This window comes from Kogia breviceps, chromosome 4 (genome assembly GCF_026419965.1).
Source record: "Kogia breviceps isolate mKogBre1 chromosome 4, mKogBre1 haplotype 1, whole genome shotgun sequence".
NCBI lineage: Eukaryota > Metazoa > Chordata > Mammalia > Artiodactyla > Physeteridae > Kogia > Kogia breviceps.
In genome coordinates, this window is record NC_081313.1 from 174,838,410 (window position 1) to 174,851,666 (window position 13,257).

Here is a 13,257-nt window from a genome sequence, read left to right on the forward strand (position 1 = left end):
TTGGCCTCTTGACACAGGTCATGGTGCAGAGGCCCAGCCGACTAGGGGGCTGGTCTCACTATGAACCCCCAAGCTCCCCACCTCCATCCCAGGCACCGCGTGGGAGAGGAGGCCTCTCGGGGTGAGCAGAGCAGCTGTGCTGGGAGGGTGGAGCCCCTCCACCAAGGGCAGGAATCAGTGCTGAAACCTGAGCTGCCTGGAGGGGAGGCTGGACGGGACCCAGGAGTCCTGAGGGCTATACCCCCCCCATCCCACTCCACTCAGTGGGGTGTGTGATGTGACCAGTGTTCGCTCAAACTCCAACTCTCAACCGCTCTCTTACCCCTTCATCGTGGAGGGGATTCACTTCCTGGGGGAGAGGAAGGGGTGCTGACCCCCACTGTAGGGGAGGGGCCGGCATCAGGGACAGGGCTCCCCCCTCCCTGCCTCCCCACTTCCCTTCCCCGGACCTGGGCTCAGCCCCGCAGGCTCCAGCCTGACTCACCACAGGCAGCTGTGGTTTCAGATGCCGGAGGGGGAGGCAGCAGAGGACATGAATTGGGGTGTCAGGCTTGGGGGAGCAGCTTCTTCCCACCACCCAGCCAGTCCTGGCCGGAGCCATCGAGCCCTTGGAGGGGGGGGCCAGGGTCACGCCTGCCCACACCCTGTCCTTGGGGACGGCAGCTCTGAAGCTCCAGTCTGCTCCCCACCCCTTTGGGCAGGCTGAGCCAACAGATCGGCTCCAAGTGGCCGGCCAGCTGTGCTGCATCTTACCTGGGTGACATCCACGCCCTTCCCTAGGGGACCCCTTGTGAGCCCAGAGAGGATCACCATCAGGCCGCACCCCTTCCACCCCTCGGGCTTCTGGTGGAGAAGGACAAAGGGAGGGATGTCTGGGTCTCACTGGGAGCTGTGGGAGCTGAGACCAGTGACCCCAGCCTCCCCTTGCCCATCTGTAAAATGGGCTCTGGGCCCGCCCTCCCTCCCCCACCTTGGGCGGCCACCGAGGGGAGCAGACAGTTAATCCCCAAGAAGTGTTTGCTCTTATTTTTCCTGAGGCTCTAGTCCGTGTCTGTATCGTACTCAATGCCACGGTGGGGATGCCCGAGGGAGGGTTTCAGCAACCACTCACTCCCTTAATGGAAAACTGCCCAGGCCAGGGACCAGAAACTTCCATCACCTCCAGCCTCTCCCAGGCGCTTCCTCTGCTCGGGGACCCCCGAGTCCTGCCCACCCTCCCCTCAGCACCCTCGGCCACCTCCCGGCCCCTCCCGCAGGCCCAGCCATTCGAGCTCATTTGTCCCATTTACCACGCGGCTGAGCATGGAGTCAGTCAATCAACCAATTATCGACCGCCTGCCTGCAGGCCCCGGACGCTTCCTGTGCGCTCCACTCAGCTTTCGCCCCCAGAGGCATTTTGGAACCTTCCCAAGACAAAAGGCGGAAGGAAGGAAGGAAGTGCCACCCTGTGGACATAGAAAAGATAACAGTCCCTGCGGCTTTGGCGCTTCTCTGCACCACCACGTCCGCCACCCGTGGAGCCCGGAGGTGGGGGTCAGCATCGGCCCCGTTTTCAGTTGGGGAAACTGAGACTCTGATGGGTCCAAGGTCACCCAGCTCAACCCAGGCCGCCTGGCCCAGCCTGCGGTCTTTCCCACCTGCTGCCCGGGCACTCTGGGTCCCCTGCCCCTGGGCCCATTCCTGCAGGGAACCCTGTTTCCCAGGTCCTGCTGCGTTCAGCCCGTGGGGGCGCTGGCGGGAGGGGGGCCCGGAGGAGGGGAGAGGACGGAGTCTCTCTCCTGTCTCTCTGCCGTGGAGGGGTCTCCTCCCAGGCTCCCGCAGCTCCTAGGCTCCAGTAATGCCACCCCCTTCTGCTGTTATTTCTAGGTGCCTTACTGTCCCTGTTTGTGGTTTTTTTGGCTGCGCCTTGCGGCATTTGGGATCTTAGTTCCCCGGCCAGGAATCAAACCTGTGCCCCGTGCAGTGGAAGCGTGGAGCCCTAACCATTGGACCACGAGGGAATTCCCTGGGTTTGGGGGTTTGTTTTAATAAATTTATTCATTTTTGGCAGCGTTGGCTCTTGGTCGCTCGCTGCCCCTGGGCTTTCTCTAGTTGCGGAGAGCAGGGGCTACTCTTTGTTGCGTTGCGTGGCCTCCTCATTGCGGTGGCTTCAGTAGTTGTGGCTCGCGGGCTCTAGAGCGCAGGCTCAGTAGTTGTGGCGCACGGGCTTGGTAGCTCCGCGGCATGTGGGATCTTCCCGGACCAGGGCTCGAACCCGTGTCCTCTGCATTGGCAGGCGGATTCTTAGCCACTGTGCCACCGGGAAGCCCCGTTGTCTTTTAAAAAAAAGTATTATTTAGCGTTATTTTCAGTTGTGGTCCGATACACATAACGTAAACTTTACTATCTTATCCAAGTTTAAGTGTGTAGTTCATCTGCCTTAAGCACGTTCACCTTGTTGTGCAACCAGCACCACCAGCCATCCAGCTCTTTGGTCTTGCAAAACTGAAAGCCTATGGCGATTAAACACCAACTCCCCAGCCTCCTCGTCCAGCCCCAGGCACCCACCGTCCTACTTTCTGTCTCTAGGAATTTGACTACACTAGGGACTTCGAATAAGCGGAGCCATACAGTAGTTACCTTTTCTAACTGGCTGATTTCCCTTTTGCACAGTGTCCTCGAGGGTCATCCATGTTGGAGCATGTGTCAGAATTTTCTTCCTTTTTCAGGCTGAATAATATTCCATTGTATATATACACATTTTATTTATCTGTTCACCTGCAGATGGACACTTGGGTTGTTTCCACCTTTTGGCTTTTGTGAATAATGCTAAGAACATGGGTGTGCAAAATATCTAAGTCCCTGATTTCAACTCTTCTGTGTATATATACCCAGATGTAGACTTGCTGGATCACATCATAGTTCTTTTTTTTTTTTTTTTTTTTTTTTTTTGCAGTACGCGGGCCTCTCACTGTTGCGGCCTCTGCGGCCTCTCCCGTTGCGGAGCGCAGGCTCCGGACGCGCAGGCCCAGCGGCCATGGCTCACGGGCCCAGCCGCTCCGCGGCACGTGGGATCCTCCCGGACCGGGGCACGAACCCGTGTGCCCTGCATCGGCAGGCGGATTCTCAACCACTGCACCACCAAGGAAGCCCCATAGTTCTATTTTTATTTTTATTTTTATTGTTAATTCTTTTGGCCGTGCCTCGCGGCTTGCGGGATCTTAGTTCCCCGACCAGAGATCGAACCCATGCCCCCTGCAGTGGAAGCGTGGAGTCTTAACCACTGGACCGCCAGAGAAGTCCCAATAGTTCTGTTTTTAATTTAAAAAATTTGAGGTCCTATTTTTAATTTTCTGAGGAGCCGCCATACTATTTTAACACTGTGCCTTCACCATTTTACATTCCCACCAACAATGTACGAAGGTTCCAGTTTCTCTACACCCTCGCCAACACTTGTTGTCTTCTGTTTTTTGTTTTTTATTACAGCCATCCTAATGGGTGTGAGGTGGCATCTCATTAGGATTTGACCATTTGGTGTGTTATGCTTAGATCCCTGTATTAAGGTTTTTTCTATCCAGTGAACTGCTGTGTTCCTGACTGTTCCCCAGTTGATGTGCCAGGACTATTTGTGGCTTGACCGCCATGCCCTAAGACAGGGGTCTGAAATGCCCTCAAGGCCCAGACTCAGGTAAAGCTGGGGTGCACAAGAGAATGAGGGTGTAGGGGACTGAGATGGACTGCAGCCCACGTACCCTGACACCCATGGCTCTGGCCAAACGTTTCCACGCTGTAGCCAGATTCACCTGAATTTATGATCATTTGGATTTGTGTTGTGAAATCTCTCGATTTTTTTCCATCTTAGCAATGAATTTAATAGGACTAATAAATTCAGGAGAATTCTTCCCTGACACCCCCCCAGAATAAAAAAAGCCTCCTGCCGGTCAGTTCTCTGCCTCATTATCCTTTTTTTTTTTTTTTTTTAAACATCTTTATTGGAGTATAACTGTTTTACAATAGTGTGTTAGTTTTTCCTTTACAACAAAGTGAATCAGTTATACATATACATATGTTCCCATATCTCTTCCCTCTTGCATCTCCCTCCCTCCCACCCTCCCTATCCCACCCCTCTAGGTGGTCACAAAGCACAGAGGTGATCTCCCTGTGCTATGTGGCAGCTTCCCACTAGCTATCTAATTTACATTTGGTAGTGTATATATGTCCCTGCCACTCTCCCACTTCATCACAGCCCACCCTTCCCCCTCCCCATATCCTCAAGTCCATGCTCTAGTAAGTCTGTGTTTTATTCCTGTCCTACCACTAATCTCTTCATGACATTTTTTTTCCCTTAGAGTCCATATATATGTGTTAGCATACGGTATTTGTTTTTCTCATTCTGACTTACTTCACTCTGTATGACAGACTCCAGGTCCATCCACCTCATTATAAATAACTCAGTTTCATTTCTTTTTATGGCTGAGTAATATTCCATTGTATATATGTGCCACATCTTCTTTATCCATTCATCTGTTGATGGACACTTAGGTTGCTTCCATGTCCTGGCTATTGTAAATAGAGCTGCAATGAACATTTTGGTACATGAGTCTTTCTGAATTATGGTTTTCTCAGGGTATATTCCCAGTAGTGGGATTGCTGGGTCGTATGGTAGTTCTATTTGTAGTTTTTTAAGGAACCTCCATACTGTTCTCCATAGCGGCTGTATCAATTTACATTCCCACCAGCAGTGCAAGAGGGTTCCCTTTTCTCCACACCCTCTCCAGCATTTATTGTTTCTAGAGTTTTTGATGATGGCCATTCTGACCGGTGTGAGATGATATCTCATTGTAGTTTTGATTTGCATTTCAATAATGATTAATGAGGTTGAGCATTCTTTCATGTGTTTGTTAGCAATCTGTATATCTTCTTTGGAGAAATGTCTATTTAGTTCTTTTGCCCATTTGGGGATTGGGTTGTGTTTTTTTTGTTGTTATTGAGCTGCATGAGTTGCTTATAAATTTTGGATATTAATCCTTTGTCAGTTGCTTCATTTGCAAATATTTTCTCCCATTCTGAGGGTTGTCTTTTGGTCTTGTTTATAGTATCTTTTGCTGTGCAAAAGCTTTTAAGTTTTATTAGGTCCCATTTGTTTATTTTTGTTTTGATTTCCATTTCTCTAGGAGATAGGTCAAAAAGGATCTTGCTGTGATTTATGTCCTAGAGTGTTCTGCCTATGTTTTCCTCTAAGAGTTTGATAGTGTCTGGCCTTACATTTAGGTCTTTAACCCATTTTGAGTTTATTTTTGTGAGTGGTGTTAGGGATTGTTCTAATTTCATACTTTTACAGGTAGCTGTCCAGTTTTCCCAGCACCACTTATTGAAGAGGCTGTCTTTTCTCCACTGTATATCCTTCCCTCCTTTATCAGAGATAAGGTGACCATATGTGTGTGGGTTTATCTCTGGGCTTTCTATCCTGTTCCATTGATCTATATTTCTGGTTTTGTGCCAGTACCATACTGTCTTGATTACTGTAGCCTTGTAGTAGAGTCTGAAGTCAGGGAGCCTAATTCCTCCAGCTCCATTTTTCGTTCTCAGGATTGCTTTGGCTATTCGGGGTCTTTTGTGTTTCCATACAAATTGTGAAATGTTTTGTTCTAGTTCTGTAAAAAATGTCAGTGGTAATTTGATAGGGATTGCATTGAATCTGTAGATTGCTTTGGGTAATGGAGTCATTTTCACAATGTTGATTCTTCCAATCCAAGAACATGGTATATTTCTCCACCTATTTGTATCATCTTTAATTTCTTTCATCAGTGTCTTATAGTTTTCTGCATACAAGTCTTTTGTCTCCTTAGGTAGGTTTATTCCTAGATATTTTATTCTTTTTGTTGCAATGGTAAATGGGAGTGTTTTCTTAATTTCACTCTCAGATTTTTCATCATTAGTGTATAAGAATGCCAGAGATTTCTGTGCATTAATTTTGTATCCTGCTACTTTACCAAATTCATTGATTAGCTCTAGTAGTTTTCTGGTAGCATCCTTAGGATTCTCTATGTATAGTACCATGTCATCTGCAAACAGTGACAGCTTTACTTCTTCTTTTCCTATTTGGATTCCTTTTATTTCTTTTTCTTCTCTGATTGCTGTGGCTAGAACTTCCAAAACTATGTTGAATAAGAGTGGTGAGAGTGGGCAACCTTGTCTTGTTCCTGATCTTAGTGGAAATGGTTTCAGTTTTTCAGCATTGAGAACGATGCTAGCTGTGGGTTTGTCATATATGGCCTTTATTATGTTGAGGAAAGTTCCCTGTATGCCTACTTTCTGCAGGGTTTTTATCATAAATGCGTGTTGAATTTTGTCAAAAGCTTTCTCTGCATCTATTGAGATGATCATATGGTTTTTCTCTTTCAGTTTGTTGATATGGTGTATCACATTGATTGATTTGCGTATATTGAAGAATCCTTGCATTCCTGGAATAAACCCCACTTGATCATGGTGTATGATCCTTTTAATGTGCTGTTGGATTCAGTTTGCTAATATTTTGTTGAGGATTTTTGCGTCTATGTTCATCAGTGATATTGGCCTGTAGTTTTCTTTCTTTGTGATGTCTTTGTCTGGTTTTGGTATCAGGGTGATGGTGGCCTCATAGAATGAGTTTGGGAGTGTTCCTCCCTCTGCTATCTTTTGCAAGAGTTTGAGAAGGATAGGTGTTAGCTCTTCTCTAAATGTTTGATAGAATTCGCCTGTGAAGCCATCTGGTCCTGGGCTTTTGTTTGTTGGAAGATTTTTAATCAGTTTCAGTTTCAGTGCTTGTGATTGGTCTGTTCATATTTTCTATTGCTTCCTGGTTCAGTCTCAGCAGGTTGTGCATTTCTAAGAATTTGTCCATTTCTTCCAGGTTGTGCATTTTATTGCCATACAGTTGCTTGTAGTAATCTCTAATAATCTTTTGTATTTCTGCAGTGTCAGTTGTTACATCTCCTTTTTCATTTCTAATTCTATTGATTTGAGTCTTCTCCCTTTTATTCTTTTTTTTTTTTTTTTTTTAACATCTTTATTGGAGTATAATTGTTTTACAATAGTGTGTTAGTTTTCCCTCTACAACAAACTAAATCAGTTATACATACACACATGCTCCCACATCTCCTCCCTCTTGCATCACCCTCTCTCCCACCCTCCCTATCCCACCCCCCCAGGCGGTCACAAAGCACAGAGGTGATCTCCCTGTGCTATGCAGCAGCTTCCCACCAGCTATCTAATTTACATTTGATAGTGTATATATGTCCCTGCCACTCCCCCACTTCGTCACAGCCCACCCCTCCCCCTCCCCATATCCTCAAGTCCATGCTCGAGTAAGTCTGTGTTTTATTCCCGTCCTACCACTAATCTCTTCATGACATTTTTTCCCCTTAGAGTCCATATATATGTGTTAGCATACGGTATTTGTTTTTCTCCTTCTGACTTACTTCACTCTGTATGACAGACTCCAGGTCCATCCACCTCATTATAAATAACTCAGTTTCATTTCTTTTTATGGCTGAGTAATATTCCATTGTATATATGTGCCACATCTTCTTTATCCATTCATCTGTTGATGGACACTTAGGTTGCTTCCATGTCCTGGCTATTGTAAATAGAGCTGCAATGAACATTTTGGTACATGAGTCTTTCTGAATTATGGTTTTCTCAGGGTATATTCCCAGTAGTGGGATTGCTGGGTCGTATGGTAGTTCTATTTGTAGTTTTTTAAGGAACCTCCATACTGTTCTCCATAGCGGCTGTATCAATTTACATTCCCACCAGCAGTGCAAGAGGGTTCCCTTTTCTCCACACCCTCTCCAGCATTTATTGTTTCTAGAGTTTTTGATGACGGCCAATCTGACCGGTGTGAGATGATATCTCATTGTAGTTTTGATTTGCATTTCTCTAATGATTAATGAGGTTGAGCATTCTTTCATGTGTTTGTTAGCAATCTGTATATCTTCTTTGGAGAAATGTCTATTTAGTTCTTCTGCCCATTTTTGGATTGGGTTGTTTGTTTTTTTGTTATTGAGCTGCATGAGTTGCTTATAAATTTTGGAAATTAATCCTTTGTCAGTTGCTTCATTTGCAAATATTTTCTCCCATTCTGAGGGTTGTCTTTTGGTCTTGTTTATGGTATCCTTTGCTGTGCAAAAGCTTTTAAGTTTCATTAGGTCCCATTTGTTTATTTGTGTTTTTATTTCCATTTCTCTAGGAGATGGGTCACAAAGGATCTTGCTGTGATTTATGTCGTATAGTGTTCTGCCTATGTTTTCCTCTAAGAGTTTGATAGTGTCTGGCCTTACATTTAGGTCTTTAACCCATTTTGAGTTTATTTTTGTGAGTGGTGTTAGGGATTGTTCTAATTTCATACTTTTACAGGTAGCTGTCCAGTTTTCCCAGCACCACTTATTGAAGAGGCTGTCTTTTCTCCACTGTATATCCTTCCCTCCTTTATCAGAGATAAGGTGACCATATGTGTGTGGGTTTATCTCTGGGCTTTCTATCCTGTTCCATTGATCTATATTTCTGGTTTTGTGCCAGTACCATACTGTCTTGATTACTGTAGCCTTGTAGTAGAGTCTGAAGTCAGGGAGCCTAATTCCTCCAGCTCCATTTTTCGTTCTCAGGATTGCTTTGGCTATTCGGGGTCTTTTGTGTTTCCATACAAATTGTGAAATGTTTTGTTCTAGTTCTGTAAAAAATGTCAGTGGTAATTTGATAGGGATTGCATTGAATCTGTAGATTGCTTTGGGTAATGGAGTCATTTTCACAATGTTGATTCTTCCAATCCAAGAACATGGTATATTTCTCCACCTATTTGTATCATCTTTAATTTCTTTCATCAGTGTCTTATAGTTTTCTGCATACAAGTCTTTTGTCTCCTTAGGTAGGTTTATTCCTAGATATTTTATTCTTTTTGTTGCAATGGTAAATGGGAGTGTTTTCTTAATTTCACTCTCAGATTTTTCATCATTAGTGTATAAGAATGCCAGAGATTTCTGTGCATTAATTTTGTATCCTGCTACTTTACCAAATTCATTGATTAGCTCTAGTAGTTTTCTGGTAGCATCCTTAGGATTCTCTATGTATAGTACCATGTCATCTGCAAACAGTGACAGCTTTACTTCTTCTTTTCCTATTTGGATTCCTTTTATTTCTTTTTCTTCTCTGATTGCTGTGGCTAGAACTTCCAAAACTATGTTGAATAAGAGTGGTGAGAGTGGGCAACCTTGTCTTGTTCCTGATCTTAGTGGAAATGGTTTCAGTTTTTCAGCATTGAGAACGATGCTAGCTGTGGGTTTGTCATATATGGCCTTTATTATGTTGAGGAAAGTTCCCTGTATGCCTACTTTCTGCAGGGTTTTTATCATAAATGCGTGTTGAATTTTGTCAAAAGCTTTCTCTGCATCTATTGAGATGATCATATGGTTTTTCTCTTTCAGTTTGTTGATATGGTGTATCACATTGATTGATTTGCGTATATTGAAGAATCCTTGCATTCCTGGAATAAACCCCACTTGATCATGGTGTATGATCCTTTTAATGTGCTGTTGGATTCAGTTTGCTAATATTTTGTTGAGGATTTTTGCGTCTATGTTCATCAGTGATATTGGCCTGTAGTTTTCTTTCTTTGTGATGTCTTTGTCTGGTTTTGGTATCAGGGTGATGGTGGCCTCATAGAATGAGTTTGGGAGTGTTCCTCCCTCTGCTATCTTTTGCAAGAGTTTGAGAAGGATAGGTGTTAGCTCTTCTCTAAATGTTTGATAGAATTCGCCTGTGAAGCCATCTGGTCCTGGGCTTTTGTTTGTTGGAAGATTTTTAATCAGTTTCAGTTTCAGTGCTTGTGATTGGTCTGTTCATATTTTCTATTGCTTCCTGGTTCAGTCTCAGCAGGTTGTGCATTTCTAAGAATTTGTCCATTTCTTCCAGGTTGTGCATTTTATTGCCATACAGTTGCTTGTAGTAATCTCTAATAATCTTTTGTATTTCTGCAGTGTCAGTTGTTACATCTCCTTTTTCATTTCTAATTCTATTGATTTGAGTCTTCTCCCTTTTATTCTTTTTTTTTTTTTTTTTTTTAACATCTTTATTGGAGTATAATTGTTTTACAATAGTGTGTTAGTTTTCCCTCTACAACAAACTAAATCAGTTATACATACACACATGCTCCCACATCTCCTCCCTCTTGCATCACCCTCTCTCCCACCCTCCCTATCCCACCCCCCCAGGCGGTCACAAAGCACAGAGGTGATCTCCCTGTGCTATGCAGCAGCTTCCCACCAGCTATCTAATTTACATTTGATAGTGTATATATGTCCCTGCCACTCCCCCACTTCGTCACAGCCCACCCCTCCCCCTCCCCATATCCTCAAGTCCATGCTCGAGTAAGTCTGTGTTTTATTCCCGTCCTACCACTAATCTCTTCATGACATTTTTTCCCCTTAGAGTCCATATATATGTGTTAGCATACGGTATTTGTTTTTCTCCTTCTGACTTACTTCACTCTGTATGACAGACTCCAGGTCCATCCACCTCATTATAAATAACTCAGTTTCATTTCTTTTTATGGCTGAGTAATATTCCATTGTATATATGTGCCACATCTTCTTTATCCATTCATCTGTTGATGGACACTTAGGTTGCTTCCATGTCCTGGCTATTGTAAATAGAGCTGCAATGAACATTTTGGTACATGAGTCTTTCTGAATTATGGTTTTCTCAGGGTATATTCCCAGTAGTGGGATTGCTGGGTCGTATGGTAGTTCTATTTGTAGTTTTTTAAGGAACCTCCATACTGTTCTCCATAGCGGCTGTATCAATTTACATTCCCACCAGCAGTGCAAGAGGGTTCCCTTTTCTCCACACCCTCTCCAGCATTTATTGTTTCTAGAGTTTTTGATGACGGCCAATCTGACCGGTGTGAGATGATATCTCATTGTAGTTTTGATTTGCATTTCTCTAATGATTAATGAGGTTGAGCATTCTTTCATGTGTTTGTTAGCAATCTGTATATCTTCTTTGGAGAAATGTCTATTTAGTTCTTCTGCCCATTTTTGGATTGGGTTGTTTGTTTTTTTGTTATTGAGCTGCATGAGTTGCTTATAAATTTTGGAAATTAATCCTTTGTCAGTTGCTTCATTTGCAAATATTTTCTCCCATTCTGAGGGTTGTCTTTTGGTCTTGTTTATGGTATCCTTTGCTGTGCAAAAGCTTTTAAGTTTCATTAGGTCCCATTTGTTTATTTGTGTTTTTATTTCCATTTCTCTAGGAGATGGGTCACAAAGGATCTTGCTGTGATTTATGTCGTATAGTGTTCTGCCTATGTTTTCCTCTAAGAGTTTGATAGTGTCTGGCCTTACATTTAGGTCTTTAACCCATTTTGAGTTTATTTTTGTGAGTGGTGTTAGGGATTGTTCTAATTTCATACTTTTACAGGTAGCTGTCCAGTTTTCCCAGCACCACTTATTGAAGAGGCTGTCTTTTCTCCACTGTATATCCTTCCCTCCTTTATCAGAGATAAGGTGACCATATGTGTGTGGGTTTATCTCTGGGCTTTCTATCCTGTTCCATTGATCTATATTTCTGGTTTTGTGCCAGTACCATACTGTCTTGATTACTGTAGCCTTGTAGTAGAGTCTGAAGTCAGGGAGCCTAATTCCTCCAGCTCCATTTTTCGTTCTCAGGATTGCTTTGGCTATTCGGGGTCTTTTGTGTTTCCATACAAATTGTGAAATGTTTTGTTCTAGTTCTGTAAAAAATGTCAGTGGTAATTTGATAGGGATTGCATTGAATCTGTAGATTGCTTTGGGTAATGGAGTCATTTTCACAATGTTGATTCTTCCAATCCAAGAACATGGTATATTTCTCCACCTATTTGTATCATCTTTAATTTCTTTCATCAGTGTCTTATAGTTTTCTGCATACAAGTCTTTTGTCTCCTTAGGTAGGTTTATTCCTAGATATTTTATTCTTTTTGTTGCAATGGTAAATGGGAGTGTTTTCTTAATTTCACTCTCAGATTTTTCATCATTAGTGTATAAGAATGCCAGAGATTTCTGTGCATTAATTTTGTATCCTGCTACTTTACCAAATTCATTGATTAGCTCTAGTAGTTTTCTGGTAGCATCCTTAGGATTCTCTATGTATAGTACCATGTCATCTGCAAACAGTGACAGCTTTACTTCTTCTTTTCCTATTTGGATTCCTTTTATTTCTTTTTCTTCTCTGATTGCTGTGGCTAGAACTTCCAAAACTATGTTGAATAAGAGTGGTGAGAGTGGGCAACCTTGTCTTGTTCCTGATCTTAGTGGAAATGGTTTCAGTTTTTCAGCATTGAGAACGATGCTAGCTGTGGGTTTGTCATATATGGCCTTTATTATGTTGAGGAAAGTTCCCTGTATGCCTACTTTCTGCAGGGTTTTTATCATAAATGCGTGTTGAATTTTGTCAAAAGCTTTCTCTGCATCTATTGAGATGATCATATGGTTTTTCTCTTTCAGTTTGTTGATATGGTGTATCACATTGATTGATTTGCGTATATTGAAGAATCCTTGCATTCCTGGAATAAACCCCACTTGATCATGGTGTATGATCCTTTTAATGTGCTGTTGGATTCAGTTTGCTAATATTTTGTTGAGGATTTTTGCGTCTATGTTCATCAGTGATATTGGCCTGTAGTTTTCTTTCTTTGTGATGTCTTTGTCTGGTTTTGGTATCAGGGTGATGGTGGCCTCATAGAATGAGTTTGGGAGTGTTCCTCCCTCTGCTATCTTTTGCAAGAGTTTGAGAAGGATAGGTGTTAGCTCTTCTCTAAATGTTTGATAGAATTCGCCTGTGAAGCCATCTGGTCCTGGGCTTTTGTTTGTTGGAAGATTTTTAATCAGTTTCAGTTTCAGTGCTTGTGATTGGTCTGTTCATATTTTCTATTGCTTCCTGGTTCAGTCTCAGCAGGTTGTGCATTTCTAAGAATTTGTCCATTTCTTCCAGGTTGTGCATTTTATTGCCATACAGTTGCTTGTAGTAATCTCTAATAATCTTTTGTATTTCTGCAGTGTCAGTTGTTACATCTCCTTTTTCATTTCTAATTCTATTGATTTGAGTCTTCTCCCTTTTATTCTTTTTTTTTTTTTTTTTTTTAACATCTTTATTGGAGTATAATTGTTTTACAATAGTGTGTTAGTTTTCCCTCTACAACAAACTAAATCAGTTATACATACACACATGCTCCCACATCTCCTCCCTCTTGCATCACCCTCTCTC